At 44.0% G+C, this 16,871-nt stretch overlaps 1 pseudogene; it reads right to left on the bottom strand.

Annotated features, from left to right (window-relative positions):
• Window positions 1-614: 614 nt before the first annotated feature.
• LOC112548058 lies at window positions 615-1,155 on the bottom strand (annotated as a pseudogene).
• Between the last annotated feature and the right edge of the window lie 15,716 nt (window positions 1,156-16,871).

Raw genomic sequence — 16,871 nt, 5'->3', positions numbered from 1 at the left:
GCTTCACTAGGAAGAATACTGATATGAGGAATGGAGGATTTAATGCATTTTTTTTTCTGGATCAAAGCAGGTACTTGTAACTGGATTTAACATTTTATAGGGACATGCTTTTGTCACCAGTTAAACAGCAATTCTGGGAAGGTACTCTTTTTTATGGCTAGTCATCCAAAAGAAAGCCAAACTAAACAGAACCTTTCTTTTGATCTTCATAATGACTTGAAACAAAATCTGAAACCGCCAGATTCCTTCTGAAATTCAAAGTTTATATCCCTACCATATCTGCAACATCACTCCAGATTTCCTACATGTTCTGTAAGTGCGTGGGCACTAGGATTGGTCACAGTATTCCAGTTAAATGTTTCATATATCAACACTGCTGTGAGTGTCAAGAGAATGGAGTTATTCACGATTTTCCCTTGAGTGAGAACAAGAAATATAGGACATTGCAAGTAACGATACATTTTCTATTCAGACATTGCAAGTAACGATACATTTTCTATTTCAGACAAAATAAGAATTCAACATTTTCCTCTCCCATTTTATCCCAAGCTCAGAATGTTTCAATATCAGAATCCTTTTAAAGACCTTATATGAGGGAACAGTTTCCTGCCAATTTATTTTTTGAAGGCACTTTTAATCTCCGTGTTCCGTAGGCTGTAAATAATGGGATTACACACGGGTGTCATCACTGTATACATCAGGGCAAAGAACCGGTCATTGCCCTGAGTATGGGCTGAACTAGGTTGCAAATAAACAACTGTTCCTGTTCCATAGAAAAGAGAAACCACAATGAGGTGTGAGGAGCAGGTAGAGAAGGCTTTGTGTCTGCCTTCAGCTGAGGGCATCTTGAGAATAGAGGAGATAATAAGGCAGGAATGGGATGATTCCAATAGGCACAGCAAGGGTGGTAACAACAACTTCATTCGTGTAGGTATCTGCAGAAGGCAACTGCATCACAAGAACAATGTCACAGAAGAAATGGCTGATTTTGTTTGACCCACAAAAGGGCTTTGTGAATATTGTATAAAATTGCCAAATAGCCAGTAAAATGCCAAAACTCCATGAAAAGGCAGACATCTGAGCACAGATTCTATGACTCACAATAAGGGTGTATTGCAAGGGCTTGCATATGGCAACATATCAATAGCATGCCATAACAGAGAGGAGGAAACATTCTGCAGTAGCCAAGATGTTGAAGAAAAACATCTGAAACCCACAGCCTGTTAAAGTGATTGTTGGGGTGCCAGACAGTAGATCCACCAGCATCTTGGGGAGGATTACAGATGTATAGCAGACCTCCAGAAAGGATAACTTCCCGAGAAAGAAATACATGGGGGTGTGAAGGGCAGGGTCCCTTAGAGTAAGGAATACTATTAGCATGTTCCCTGTGAGGGCTGCCACATAAGAGATAGACACCAGAACAAAGAGCAGGGTCTGCATTTCTTGGAAATCTGAAAATCCCAGCAACACTAGCTCCTTCACACAAGTCTGGTTAGTCATACCCATCCCATCCAAGCAGCAGTGTCCCGAAGAGATTAAGAAATCTGCAAACAAGAGAGAGACAAAAAATATCAATGAACACTGTTATGAATGACTAACTTACCAGGAATAGTCAGCCATGGTCATGAAACCAAACCAGAAAGATATACGTTCTGTCTAACACTTTTTGGTGAAATTTAAGGAAGTCCTTTCTTCATCAATTAATAGTTTTGTTTTGTTTTGTTTTATCAACCAATCAACATGGCATCTCATACTCAGTTCTGATCATACAGGCTTCTCTGCCTGGGTAATGTCCATCTAGGATGTGAATTTACAACATACTAACTATACTGCACTAACTGCTTATTTGGACACATTTGGCATGCATTAAATGGAGCTGGCTACCTTGCACAAATGCACAGTATGGTAGCATTTTATTATTTTATGGTCATCAAAGCGGTAACATTTTGGTTGTCCACTTGGCCTTTTTGGAAACAGGGTTTTTTTGCTGGATATGCAGTTCTATGTGTGTGGACAACTACAAAGCAGCATTGATTGAGTAGTGACCATAGCCCATATGTGTTGCCAGAACTGCTGACTACTAGGATTAGCCTCAGGAAGAGAAAAGGGCTGAGTGGGCCCTTCTTTTGCCCAGTTGCTATGGCACTCATCTGAGATGCTGGAGGTCTTAGGATTTAGGTGCCCCCTCAACTAGCCGGGGGGGGGGGACCAGGGTTTCCCTCAATTCCCAATACAGCACCCTCACCACAGGTCAGGCTGGGCCACTCACACAGGATGTTGAAATATTCCAAGGGTTTGGACCAGGCCACTTTTACTTCTCAGTACAGCACTCCAGGCACCTCACTGAAGGTCAGACATAATCCACTCCCTTCTCCAGCAAACCTTTTGAAGCTGAGCCAGTAACAGTCATTAAAAAAGTGGATGGAGGGCAGTAAACTTGTGCCTTGCTGGGAACATGGATCCAGGCACAGGACCCTCTCTCTTCCAGGCCAGTAGCCACCTCACTGAGTCATACCCTCTCTGTCTTGCTCCTTCCCCTGGCTCTGCTTTATTTCTCTCACCTTCCTCTTGTGTCTCCCCAGGTAATCCAGCTTCAAAGGAGCACCAGAGAAAGGGATGCCTAATATCTGACCTGTGGTGTAGTGGTTAGAGTGCTATATTGGGAAGTCAGGGTATCACAATTTCAAATGTAGATGACAGAGGCCTATAACGCAGCACCACCTGTCCCTTGGGTGATTGTTCTAGTCACAAAACAAGGGAGTTCTGTCCCTCATTTGTAGCTCCTATTCTGAACACATACATATTTGTCCATGCGCACCTGGCTATACATTCAGGAATAACATTCCCCTTGTGTTTGAGAGTGGTAAATATGCCCTTTACGTGACCATAAAAATAGAATGCCAAGCTTAGATTCCTACTTTATTCCCATTAAAATTACACTGAAAGTAAATACAAGGTTTCTTTGGAAGGATAGCAATATGTCAGCCAGAGAAAACATGCATTGACATCATCATCATGCAGCTCCTGATATACGCTCTACTTCTGCAGGTGCTTCTGAGAATGGGACAAAGGCAAGAGTAGCTGCAGTTTCTGTGCATACACAACACTGCGGAAGCAATTTATAGAATAGTTTTTCTCTTCCTTTTGCTTTCCCTCTTCCACCCTATTCTTAATTTTATACATATTACAGAAGCAAGAACCATAATAGACCCCTTAGTACCACTGAGTCCGGGCAACTATATGGTATACCAGTCGTTTAATAAGCACCTTCCTTATCACGCGCTTTCCTATATGAAGTTTCCTTATCACACACCTTCCTAATACTCATGAAATTTTTGCCTCTGTTGGAAGGCAGTTCCAGTACTGCTTTCTCTGTGTTGATTTAAAAATTCAATCCCAAACTGATGCACTGTTTATATACTTGAATTCTCTTACCAACCCTTTCCTTTAGAGTCAAATTCTTGAATTTCACTGCATAAAATCCTTTGTCAAAAACCAGGGATGTCTTAAGTCTTCTGTGAGAGCCCAGCTTTGCATCTGAAACATCTCTTTGAAACATACTAAATCCAATAAAATAATGGAACAAATAAAAGTGATTCTCTGTTTTAGAGGAATATGGGAATTCATCTGATGCCCTCCTTCCTAGTTTATTAGTGAAAAATAAATAAAAGTAATATTTTATGCTTTTCTTTTTTCATGAACCTAGCATCTGCTGTACCTATTTGATATTGGTTCCACATTGACTTAGACATTGAAAGTAGACAAAGCACACACTATTTATAAGAGGCAGACCCTGCCTCAAAGAGATTTACACTCTAGATTAATAGTTTTACACAAAAGAATACTTGAAAGACCAAATAATTTCTCCTAATTTAAGTCCACACACTGTATTTGAGCTAGCCTCTCTGTATGATAAAGTAATGACATTTTAGGTTTCCACAGAAATACCTGCTAATTCCTGCTCTTAACGGGGGAATGCTATTGGCATAGACATAATCAGTTAATCCAACCCACAAAACATTAACCCAAACCCACGTATATCAACTCTTTCCATTCCAGTAACAATACATACAGGAGTGGGGGACTTGAAGAGACCTCCTGGGTTTCTGAACACTGGCTCCTTGTATTAGAGGCAATGTAATCATGTAAATCCCTTCCATAAATGTATCAAATCCTAATACCAGGCACAAAAACCCACTAACATGTTTCGCATCATGTCTCTAACTAATCAGATTTAACATGTCTCCCTTCCTTTTCTTTATGTTGCAAATACTATCTAATAGGGTTGGGACTGAAAAGGTCTTTTAAAACTTCTTGATATTCAGAGGGGACTGGGGGCCAAAAGGGAGCCGCTGCCAGGTCCCCTAAGGAAGTTGCACAACAAAGCAGCCTGGGTTCTCTTCTGTTTGCTTTCTCCAAATTAATGCTTAGGGGAAAGTAATAAACTGACAGCTCCAGTAGTTGGAGTTTTTGTGCACAGAGAAGATGCAGGACTAGACAGAGCTAGTGGGCCCTCGTCCATTTCCAGAGACTGAAACCTTCTTTACATTACATACTTCATGGCCTGTCCAGCCATCATCCTGCGATTTTAGATTTTAGTTTACTAAAAACAAAGAGTCAGTGAGTGTATGTACGTATGCTATTGGCATGCAGCAAAAAACTGCTGTGCATAGTGTGCTGGAGTTTATTGGTCCTGGGAGCACCATTTGAACACGTGCCTGGATTTGCAGCACATTGAGCCGGGTCGGAGTAGCCGCATCTGGCAGGGATGCTGAGGGGGCAGTCTACCAGCCTTGGGCTACTCTGACCCGGCTCAATGTGCTGTGAAGGGGCTGGCTGGGGCTCGAGTGTGCTCCTGTGCAGGGCTCCAGTGCAGGGCAGGCAGCCAGCTTAGTCAGTGTCTATATGTGCTCTGTAACACACTAAAAATGTCTGCAGCAGGGTCGTACTTGTGTTTACAAATACTACCCTGCTCTGAAGTTAATTCATTTCCTGCAGCCTAATAGGGCCACACGTGTAGATGCAAGATGTTTACTAACTAGAGAATGAGTCTGCTCCACAGTAAATGATGTGCCCAGTGACAGTGAGCTGCTACTCCCCCTACCCTCATAGGTCACAGCTGCCCCACCAACCCATGTGTCACACCTGTCCCCACCTCACCCACCGGTGATGCCTGTCCCTCATTCCCTTGCAGACCCCCATTCCCTGCAGCCTGCTGGACCTCCAACCACCTGGCTAGCCACCCCCATCCTGACTTACCTGATATTGGGCAGCCATTTTGAATTGATTTAATCTTCCCCTAACTAGCCCAAATGCCCACACTTATCCCAGAGGAAGGGATGAGAAAAATGTTCATGGGCATTAGACAGAAATATGCAGAAGGTAAAAAGCTGTTTACTTGGAAGTTGAAGCCTATCAAAAGAAGGGTTCATTCTCAGCTAAGAGTTCAGGAGCTGGATATAATATAATGTGCCATCAACCCAATATCAATGTTTAGTCCTTAGTTCTTAGTGTCCGGCCAGCTTATGATTTTTTCTTCCTAAATGCTCTTTTTAAAAGCATTAGGGAAAATTCTCTTGGGTGTGAGGATGATGGGGTCAAAGAAGGAATGGTTGTTCTGTGAGACATGTGCTCCTAATGGTGTGTGTATGTCTCTGTCCTTTAGATTTTCTTCTGTAAGGGTTTATTCTGGTGTCTAGTTGCTGTTTAGTTTCACCCATGTTGGTCCCATGAAGGGACTTGGTAGATTGGATCAGGTATATCACATTTTGGGAAAGGCATGTGTAGGAACCAGGTATTTTAATGCAGGGGTGGGGGTGGGGGGGTTGTTTTTAGTGATTTTTGTTTGTTTGTTTTTGTTTTGGGGGGAGTGTTGATAGTAATGGCAGTGGAGATGCGCAGACAGGTTAAGTATACTTGCCAAGGCAAGGGTATATTCCACTTGATGTCTGTTGAGCAGTGGAGAGTTTGCTTTTGATGATGAGTTGGGAAGATTAGGGAGTTGTATGCAGGTCAGGAGTGGAGGGGCTGGGAATATTTCTCTCAAGGTTTGATATTTGTTGAGTATAGGCTGTGGTTGTTGGGTGATTGTTCTGATTGGTTCCAGTGTAGGACACTAAGCCACCATCAGGGGTCTGTGGTTGCAGGGGGATTTCTTATGAAGGGCCACCCATATGATCAGAGACTTGAATGGCAAGCTATGTGAGAAAAGGCTGAGGGACCTGGGACTCTACAGCCTGAAAAAGAGAGGGGACTTGATAGAGGCCTACTGCTACATCAGGGGCATACATCAAGGGCTTGGTGAACAACTGTTCACCAGGGCGCCCTTGAGGATAACCAGGAGTAATGGCCATAAACTCCTGAAAGACTATTTCAGGCTTAACATTAGGAAAAACTTCTACACAGCTAGGGTGTCTAGACTGTTGAATAGATTCCCTCCAGAGGTGGTGCAATCGCCTACCCTGGAAATCTTCAAGAGGAGACTGGAGGGTCACCTTGCTGGGGTCACCTAACTGTAGTTGTCTGTCCTGCCTGGTGCAGAGAGCTGGACCTGATGATCTTCTGAGGTCCCTTTCAGCCTTGCAATCTATGCATCTATGAATCTATTAATAATTTTGTTACTGCAGGGTATTTACATAGGTCTTTCAAATGCACAGTCTATTTCTCTATTGAAGTGGCCTTGTTGTATAAAAGCAGAAGTGAGGGTGGTCAGGTGGGCAGATGCAGTAGTATCTGAGGGCCCGGACGTACATAACAGATTTTCTGGTGTGCTTGGGATTGATTGCTGGGCTTGTGGGCATAGGGATGGTGGTTTGTGGGCGTCTAACTCACCCAACAGCATGCATTTAACTCACCCCATATAATAACTTAAATAACATGTACATGCGTAGGTGCATTATGTTCTGTCCTACTCAACCAGGTTTTTCTCAGCTGTGCAGGCATGGAAGCAACACAGCATTGGGCCAGAGGTACCTATGTATAGTCTTTTGCAATTCAGCTCCTGCAGTGACACACAGAAGGGCAGCATAACCCCCAGAATTAGAGACAGCCAAAACCAATAACTAAAAACTCTTTGCCACTAGCGAGTGATCTTTGCACATTTTACTCAGCAGTCTATTGCTTGTAGGATATAAGCAGGACAAGAGAGGCTTCAGGAATTCAAATCTCAGGCTCACTTTTTCCAAGAGGATTTGAACCATGACACTAAAGGACAGCAACCTAAATGCCAAAACCAGGCCGTAGGCCAGACAAGGCTGACCTGAGACCAAGACATGAGGCAGTCAAAAGGGAAAGAATCTTGGGCTTGGGAGACCGAAATAAAGCAAAAGAGACGGATACTATGGCTCCGGGGGTGGGTGCTTGGCCTGGAGCCCTTGCTTCTACTGTGGTTTGTATATTTTACATTATAGAATCATTGGGAACATTGCACTGATCAGTCTTGGAGGCAGAAAGCAGGCTTCCTCACATGATCCGCTACCTGCTTAAAACTCTCTTCCTTCGGCAGAATAGATGCCCAGACCGCAGTTTTAAAAACACTTCTAGATACAGTCCTTGTTACTTCTTTTGCACAGAAGGAATTTTGTAACTTATGGCCCCACATTCCTAACAGCACAAATGTGTTTCTGTGTTTGAACATATACAAAGAAAGCCTGGTGAATTAGACAGGCAAACATTTCGATCTTTGACTTGCTTTTCAGAAAACAATAAAACTCAGACATGTCCAATACTCAGCCTTCTCCAGTTTGCTGGTGCTAGTGCACCCCATCTTATATGGCACTGCCTTACTTTCTTCACCACCTGTTTTCTTGAAACCTCAATTCTACTCTGTCACTTGTCAATATACTTTCATCAGACACAGAAAGAGTTGGTCCATGTGGCGTGATAGTAGGGGGCACTACTATGCTAAGCTATCGACATCACTGTCCCAGGTCCAAAACCATGCTTTGGGTCTCTCCCTTGGGGCACCTAAATCCAGCTGACCCCCTTCCTGGAGCAAACCTTGCAGGCCTGGGGTAATGCTGCCACCACCCAGGTGTTGGTCTCAGTTAGGGCTCTGTGCAGACCTTGGGGGAGCTTTGCCTCTTGGTAATATATCTACATGCTCCTTGTAGCCTGGAACCACCCAGAAGAAACTCAAGTAGGACTCTGCTAATTAATGCACAGTCAAATTCCCCTCAGCTCAGCTGAGCAAAGAGGGCCAAAAGCTGCTCACTCCCCTCTTCCCTCAATAATTTACAGTTGGGCAAGCTGTAACAGATTGTTATTATTGATCATAGGGAGAGAAAATTGGGGGTCATAGAGCAAAGAGACTTTAGAGGAAAACACCTTGAGCAAAACAGAATGGGCTCGAGGACCCTTTGAATACACATTGAAAAAGCATAATTCTAATATACTAGCTAAATTTCAGGTAGTTTCATAGTTCCATAGTTGGTAGGGTCAGAAGGGACCTAAACAGATCATCAAGTCCGACCCCCTGCCATGGGCAGGAAAGAATGCTGGGGTCAAATGACGGAAACTAGGTGATTGTCTAGCTTCCTTTTGAAGACCCCCAGGGTAGGAACGAGCACCACTTCCCTTGGAAGTTGTTTCCAGATCCTAGCCGCCCTTACTGTGAAGTAGTGCTTCCTGATGTCTAGCCTGAATCTACTCTTAGTCAACTTGTGGCCATTATTCCTTGCTACTCCTGATAGTGCTTGGGGGAACAGGGACTCTCCCATTGTCTGCTGGTCCCCCGTGGCAAATTTATAGATAACCACCAGATCCCCTCTCAGCTTTCTCGTATGGAGGCGGAACAGGTTCAGATCCCATGGCCTCTCCTCATAGGGCCTACCCTGCTGCCCCCTGATCATGCGAGTGGCCCTCCTTTGGACCATCTCAATGCTGTCCACATCCCTCCTGAAATGCAGCACCCAGAACTGGATGCAATACACCAAATGTGGCCTGACCAATGTTGCATACAGGGGGAGGATCACCTCCTTGGACCTGCTCGAGATGCATCTATGGATGCATGACAAGGTGTGGTTAGCCTTCCTGACCACGTCCCCACATTGACGGCCCATGTCCATCTTGGAATCAATAGTGACTCCAAGATCCTTTTCTGCCTCTGTGCTAACAAGAAGGATGTTCCCCAGCCTGTAGGTATGCTGCTGGTTCTTCCTCCCCAGGTGCAATACCTTGCATTTGTCAGTATTGAAACCCATCCTATTCTCATCCGCCCACTTCTGTAACCTGTCCAGATCTAGTTGCAGCCTGTTCCTCTCTTCTAGCATGTTCACTTCTCCCCACATCTTAGCGTCATCTGCAAATTTGAACAAGGTGCTTTTCACCTCCGCGTCCAAGTCACCGATGAACATATTGAACAGTGCGGTCCTGAGAACCAAGCCCAGGGGAACCACACTGCCCACATCCCTCCAGGTCAAAAATGACCCCTCCACCACCACTCTCTGGGTGTGGCCCTCCAGCCAATTTGCGACCCATCTGACTGTGTAGGTATCGACATGACAGTTGCCTAATATTTTAATGAGGATGGGGTTAGAGACAGTGTCGAAGGCCTTCCTAAAGTCCAGAAAGACTATGTCCACTGCAACACCTGCATCCAAGCCTTTTGTGACCTGGTCATAGGAGGCAACCAGGTTGGTCTGACAAGACCTGCCTCTAATGAATCCATGTTGATTGCCCCTAAGCATAATCTCCCCTGCTGGACACTTGCAGATACGCTCCTGGATAATTTTCTCAAAGAGCTTTCCCAGGACCGAGGTAAGACTAACAGGCCTATAGTTTCCTGGGCCCTCTTTCCTCCCTTTTTTGAAAATGGGGACCACATTGGCCCTTTCCCAGTCCTCTGCCACCACGCCAGAGCACAACACAAGCTCATAAAGCTGTGCCAGGGGTCCCGCAATTACCTCTTCCAGTTCCCTCAGCACTCTGGGGTGGAGATAATCAGGACCTGCTGATTTGAACACATCTAGTCCCACCAGAAGTTCCCTGACTAGGCACTCACTGACCCTGGGCCTGGCTGGGATCCCAATGGTGGGGGATGAACCTGTTGCTGCTCAGAAAAATGGAAGCAAAGAATCTGTTAAAGAGGTTATCTTTGTCATCTGGTGCTACCACCAGATTACTAAGCGTGTCCTGCAGAGGCCCCATGTTACCTGGTACTGTTTATTTACCCACTATGTATGTAAAAAAGGTCTTCTTGTTATCTTTGATCTGGGTCGCTAATCCCAGTTCCATCTCCGCCTTAGCCTTCCTAACAGCCCCACTACAATCTTGAGCAATGGAGGTATAATCCTCCTTGGTGATGGTCACTCCCTTCCATTCGGTGTATACCTCCTTTTTGGATTTGAGAAGTTCCTGGATGCTTTTGGTGAGCCATGGGGACTTCTGAGCACTCTTGCCTGCTTTGATCCGCGTGGGGATTGTCACCCTTTGGGCTTGGAGGATTGTCTCCTTAAGGAATGACCACTCTTCTTGGACTCACAACTCCCCTCCCCTCCAGGACCTCAGTGCCTCCCTGTCTAGTCTCCTTACCTCATTGAAATCTGCCCTCCTGAAGTCCAGGGCTGCTGCCTTGCTGCAGGCGTTTGACACCCTGTGCTGGATGGTGAATTCCAGTAGGTGAAGATTGCAATTGCCCATGTTACTCACATATACATTCAGAGAATGAGAGAGGTCCAGAGGCTAGAGGCTTCAGTGTCTGTCTCAAAATGAATGCTTTTTTTCCCTTCCCAAAATGCCTGCTCCCAGACAAAGGAAGAATGAGCCCTACCTCCAGAATTTCTCCAGTCCCATCGTGTAGGTGACCAGGTTGAAATGAAATAGCACACAGGTGAAAGAGGAGGGGTGTGTGGAATGTCCCAAGGAAGGGCAGAGAGAGGGAGACTTCTTCACAACCCTGGGACGGTGTTTTATGTCAACAAAGAGAAGAAGGAAGCCATTTGTGTCATAGCAAAATCTACATTTCTCCTGAACAGAGAGCCATGCTTCTCCTGTGTGTCCGAGGATCTATCTGTGCAGGCATGAATGCATTTTACTGAAACCATGAGGGAGCTCTATACCTCTGCAAGGAGAAGTAGAATTTGCTCCCGGGAGCACAAGTTTTGTATTGCACCCATTGAAAGTATAGAAGAACTATGCATCTACATAGGCAAAGTAGGTTGCCTCTCTGATTCTAGGCAACTAGATCAAGATGTAGATAGAAGCTACAGAACAAATATCTAGTTAATGATGGGGATTTAGTAGTAAGGGCATACATTTCCTCACCTCCGAATTGTGCTAGGATACTTGTTATCAAAGCATGCCGTGCTTTTTCCATATTGGTTATATCCTGATCTGAATATCAAACCACATTTTAGAGCACAGAATGGAATATGGTAATAATCTCTTTGCCTTGGTTTTTAAAAAAAATTGATGCATGGTGCACAGCCAGCACTGCAATACAATAACTACATTACATCTAGTTTGGGGTCTTATGCACAGAGAGCAGGTACCTTTATCTTTTCAATATCACTAAAAGATCATCATTGCAGTACTGCCTGGTGAAGTGTGAAAGAGGAGTAGAGGAGTCCAAACAAAAATTAGCTTGTTTAGCTGGGGGGGGGGGGCGGGCGGAGTCGGGGGGCACGGGGAGAGGGCAGCAAAGCTGAAAGGGACTATGATTTAAACTTGAGGACAATGTTGTCATAAGACCAAATAGATATAGAGATATAGACAGGCCTTTAATAAATACTGGCTCTAAATTAATGGAATATTACTAACCAGAAAAGCAAAGATATTTTCCAACAGGCAGGTGATTACTTATCCAGGGAAAATCCATTATTCTGTGGTTAGGTATATGATGGTGCAGAAGTGATGGATACAGCTGGTGAAAAAACTGAATTTCTGTTTCGTGGGGAATGCTGACATTTTGAAACTTAACTTTGTGCTAAAAGACTAAATCTGACACGGAATATTATTTTTTTAAACAGAAAAACCAGTAACAATAAAATGTTTTATTTAATCATATTAAATCATGCCAGTTCAGTTAAAATATTGTTCTGAAAAACCATGATAACATTAACAGACTGATTTTTTTCATGAATGATATGAAGCGAAACAGTTAAAGCAAATAATTTCAACATTCTTTCACTGCAAATTTTGTCAGAATTGGCCTTCCCTGTTAAACATTTCATTTTGACATAAGAATTAATTTTCAAAGAAAGAAAATAAGCTGTTCATTCAAAGGTAAAAGTAAAAACAAAAAGAGGAAATGAATCTGTAGAGATGTGCTCTTTTGAGCTTAATATAGTGTGAGACAAAAGACATTTCTCTCAGTGTTTTCAAGGAAAAAAGAGCAAGAAAGCTGAAAATACTTCACATCAAACCCATCAGGCAATGTAGAGTGACTGGACAGTGATATAAAGTACACGAGTTTTTCTTTCAAATTTGGGAAATTTCTAAGAAGAGATCGCTTTTGTGTCTATGTGCATTGTGGGAAGGAGGTCCATGAGGTTTCTGGCCATGCTTAGGCATTGCAAGAATGCAGAAATAAACAGATGTTGTTTTCTTTTTTTCAAAGAGCATGTAGAAAAATACAGGATGGGGTCTGACTGAGTAGCCAAGAGGAAGGATTTCAGGGACTAGGTGAAATGACGGTCTTCCCGTGATATAGAAAGGATAAAGTTAAAGCTTAACCAGTGTGTGATTGTGGAAGTAGAAAGAGTAGATGAAGGACTAGATGAAACATTGATCTGGTATGTCAAAAGGATAGGTACTAGATGGATCTGTGATCACAACCAGTATGTACACAGGACATGGAACAAGGGGAACATTAATTTAACCCAATGAGAAAGGTGTGGATCTGATCTGGTTGTAGAAAGAATGTATGGATAAGGTAGCGTTCTAATTCAATATAGCAATATGCAGGACTCCAGATGGGATGTCTCCACAACGTGAATGTCCATGTCAGGATCTGAGGTACCTCTACCTTCTTACATCTTAGCTACTGCCTTCCTCAGGGCTTGTATCACCTCCTTGTTCCTTAGGCTATAAATCAGAGGGTTCAAGGCTGGTGTCACAGTGGTGTAGAGCACAGAGCTTACTTTGAGTTGCCCAATGGAGGAGGGAGTTCTAGGTCTCAGGTACATGGAAATCGCTGTTCCAAAAAACAGGCTGACCACAGTCAAGTGGGAAGAGCAGGTGGAGAAGGCCTTATGCCTCCCTGTAGTGGAGGGGGTTCTCACCACAGTGCTGAGGATGCAAGCGTAAGACACAAATATTATGGAAAGTGGGCAAGTTAAGTTGAAAACTGCACTTACAGACACAACTATCTCTGCCTGGTGTTTCCCTGTACAGGCTTTGCTCACTATGGCTGGCATTTCACAAAAGAATGATCTACCTCATTGTGTCCACAGATTGACAATTGGAAGATGAACACAGTGTTGATGACAGAAGCAAGAAAACCACCTGCCCAAGAGACACCTGGCAGGGTGGCACAAGTTCTTTAGGACATGTTGAGGGGGTAGCATAGAGAAAGGCATATGGCCACATACCGGTCATATGACATAACAGTGAGGAGCAGACACTCTGTCATTCCAAAGTGAGGAATAGGAGGAGCCGGATCATGCAAGGAGCCAAAGAGATGATTCTGTGTTCTATCAAGAGGTGAAACAACAGTTGGGGCTGGACACTGGAGGAGTAGAAAATCTCCAGAAGGGACAGGCTGGCAAGGAAGAAATACATGGGGGTGTGGAGGAGGTTGTCTGTGCCAACCAGGAACACAACGAGGAAGTTCCCAACAAGGGGCACCACATAGAGGGCAAGGAAAACCATGAAAAGAACCACTTGGTTCTCTGGCTGATCAGAAAATCCAAAGAGGATGAACTCTTTGAGCACAGAAGTTTGGTTGTCTTGTTCAGTCCTGTTCATCTTGTCTACTGGAGTAAAGGAAAGGATAAAGCAACAGCTGCAGCATTAGTATAAGCATTGGCAGCTTTCTATTTGTATAAAAACTTTATGTCCCTTTCACATAGTTGCTGAGTAATGCATGTGCTGTCATTTGAACTTCAGAAGAAGTGGATAAGCATTATTATTCTCATTTTACAGGTTGGGCATACTTATGACACTGTGATATGCTCAGGGTTGCAGTAGGGACTACAACAGCATTCTTGTTTTCCACCCATCACAAGCACCATGCAGATAAGGACCTAATAGAAGTTACGGATGCCTATATATGTGCAGCAAGGCTGCTCCTATGCACTGTAATTAAGCAAGTCTGCTGGGGTGTGGTAGTTGTTGTGCTCCAGCAGACTCCAGAGTCACTTTTATTAGTGTCCCCACAAATGGTGGCAGGGGCACATTAACTAAAGCTCATTCAATGAGTTTTAGTTAAAGCGCCCCTGCCAACATTTTTCGGTGTGGGGATGCTGATACAAGAAACAGTCCTGGCACTTTAATTAGAGCATCTCCCCCCATTCCCAGAGCATGCATATAAACACCCTATAAAAGCACAATAGTAGGAGGGGACTTGAGAACTTAAAAAAAAAAAAATCTATCCTTAAAGCTATTCGTTATAATTGACCCTGAAGGGAAAGAATTCCAGTGGACTTCAGACCACGTAGATTCTGCCTACTGTATTGCTCTTATCCAATTAATGTTGTTTTGTTTAAGAAAAGCTGACTGCTTCACTTCTTGGAACATCAGGTACACTCTGTCTCAGTAAAGACAAAAAAGTAGCACTCTGAGAGAGGCCAGAGCTAACTCCAAGGACCAGAGACTGAAATTCTCATTCTCAGGGTCTATGGAACCAGGGACTGTCCCATTCTAGAAATTGTGCCTAGGCTGGCTTCAGGGGCAGTCAAAGAGACTATGCATGGCTAGGAGTCCTAAGCAATTCCTCCGAATAGGAGCTACAAATGAGGGAGGTCCAAAGCACTTTTACCTGGAAATACCAAAATTCCTTGCCTATCTTTGGAATGCATATTATTTTCTTTAAACATGTTGGAGTGCTAGTGTCTTCTGACATGCAAATATTTTAAGGATGTTAGAGGCACCCTGGAGAACTGATCCCTGAAGTAGTTTGCAATCAAAGACAAAAAAAGGCTTTGGAAATATGTTGTGGAAGGGACTGACTTGTTGTTCACGTACATCATCTTTACTCCAGGGAGAACTTACAGAACTTCAGAGCTCTATACTATTTTTGTATTGCTTACACAGCCACTCCCTACAGCACAGGGTAGGGACACAACCACTCCCTACAGAACAGGTCAGGACAAGCTCTGGGGCACCCCTGTACCTGCATCAGCCAGAGAAAGTAGTGAAAGTGAGGGGCTGAGGGAGTGGGGGGAGAGGCAGGCAGGGTGGCAAGTGGTGGTGGGACAGGTGGCAGTACAAGACAGCCATGAATATAAGATGATTCCCCAATAATTAGATTCTATATAATGAAAATTTATAAATGTTTTATTGTTTTCCAGGTATAGATTCTAATTAATGGAGCTTTACATTGAATGTATCTCCCTCCCACTGCTACAGAAGGGAAAATAAATCTGGGGGTGGATAGGGTGACCCCCTTGCCCTTCTCTACCCGCCTCCCTGCCCAATTTCCTTTATCCTAGGATTTTGTACTGGTCCCGAGCCAACATCCCAACCCACCGCAAGTGGTATGACACCAACCTATGTGGATGGCACCATGCTATCATCTCCAAGGACCTCTGAGACTTGGTGCAGGCCTATGGGCCATAGGCCACACAAATGCCTCTTTCCAACTTTTGTTCTACATCGGCGGGCCGCCCCCCCCCCCCCGCCCCCCCTAGACAGGAGAATTTGTTGTGGGGAGGGGAGTCTGTGGCTTGCCTCCTCAGCCTCCTACATTCCTATGGGGCATGGTGGGAAAGAGAAGTTTAGCACCATGCATGGAGAGATAAAAGACTGTGGGAAGTCATGCTTCCCCAGGGTCCCTGCTCTTGCCACAGTTAACTGCTTGCAGGTCTGCTCTGGGAGCAATGCCACCAGGTGGTACAATGCATAGTTAACTTATGGAATTCATTGCCTCAGGAGGTGGTGGAGATTGATAGGGCTTAAATAAATTAATGGATACTAGATCTATTAATGGCAGTGAACAGAATGGTTGGAGATGTTTCCTGTGGTATTTCTAAACCAAAAAATGGTGGATGCCAGGAAGCATGCTGAATAGAGGAAAGATCTCTCTGGATATATCTGGTTCAGTGCTCTCCCTCTATAGCATTCATTTCTGCCACTGTCTGAGACAGGATACTGGGCAGGATGGACCATTCATCGGCCCCACTATGGCACTTCCTATATTCTTATGTTCTTATGCAAGCATCTACAGGCTCCATGCTCTTGCTTCACGTAACCCCCCAGAGGAGGGATAGAGTTCTGGCTCTTGGCCATGCACCTGCTTGCCAGGCCTTCTAGTTCCAAGTCACAGTTGTGGAGGTCAGAGACAGCATTAGACCATTTTCCAAAAAGTGAAAATCAACATTTTTTTCACTAACTACATCTCTCAATCAGTCATTCTGTTAACCAGTTTACTCTCATTGTATCTGCTACAACAGATGGAAAAACACCTACTTCCAGCATAACAAAAAATGGCATGAACAAAACAGGCAAAGATACTAGAGAATATTTAAAAATGTGTGGCACAAAGGAAATTTCAGAGATAAAGTAATTTAAATATTCAAATAAACACCCCAAAGAACCCTATTTTCTGTGTTTTGCTTTTGTTATTAAGATCTAATGCATGAGCTTAGTTCACAAAGATTTCTGCTTTGGGGTTTTTTTGTTGGGTTTTTTCCCCACCTGACTGTGGGATCGATGAGGAATTGGTTCACAGGAGGCCATGTAAAATATGTACATTATACTTGTCTGATACCTAC

The sequence above is a fragment of the Alligator sinensis genome, unplaced genomic scaffold, assembly GCF_000455745.1.
Source record: "Alligator sinensis unplaced genomic scaffold, ASM45574v1 scaffold186_1, whole genome shotgun sequence".
Lineage (NCBI taxonomy): Eukaryota > Metazoa > Chordata > Crocodylia > Alligatoridae > Alligator > Alligator sinensis.
Note: the sequence above shows the minus strand (reverse complement) of the source record. Positions and strands in the feature narration are given on the sequence as shown.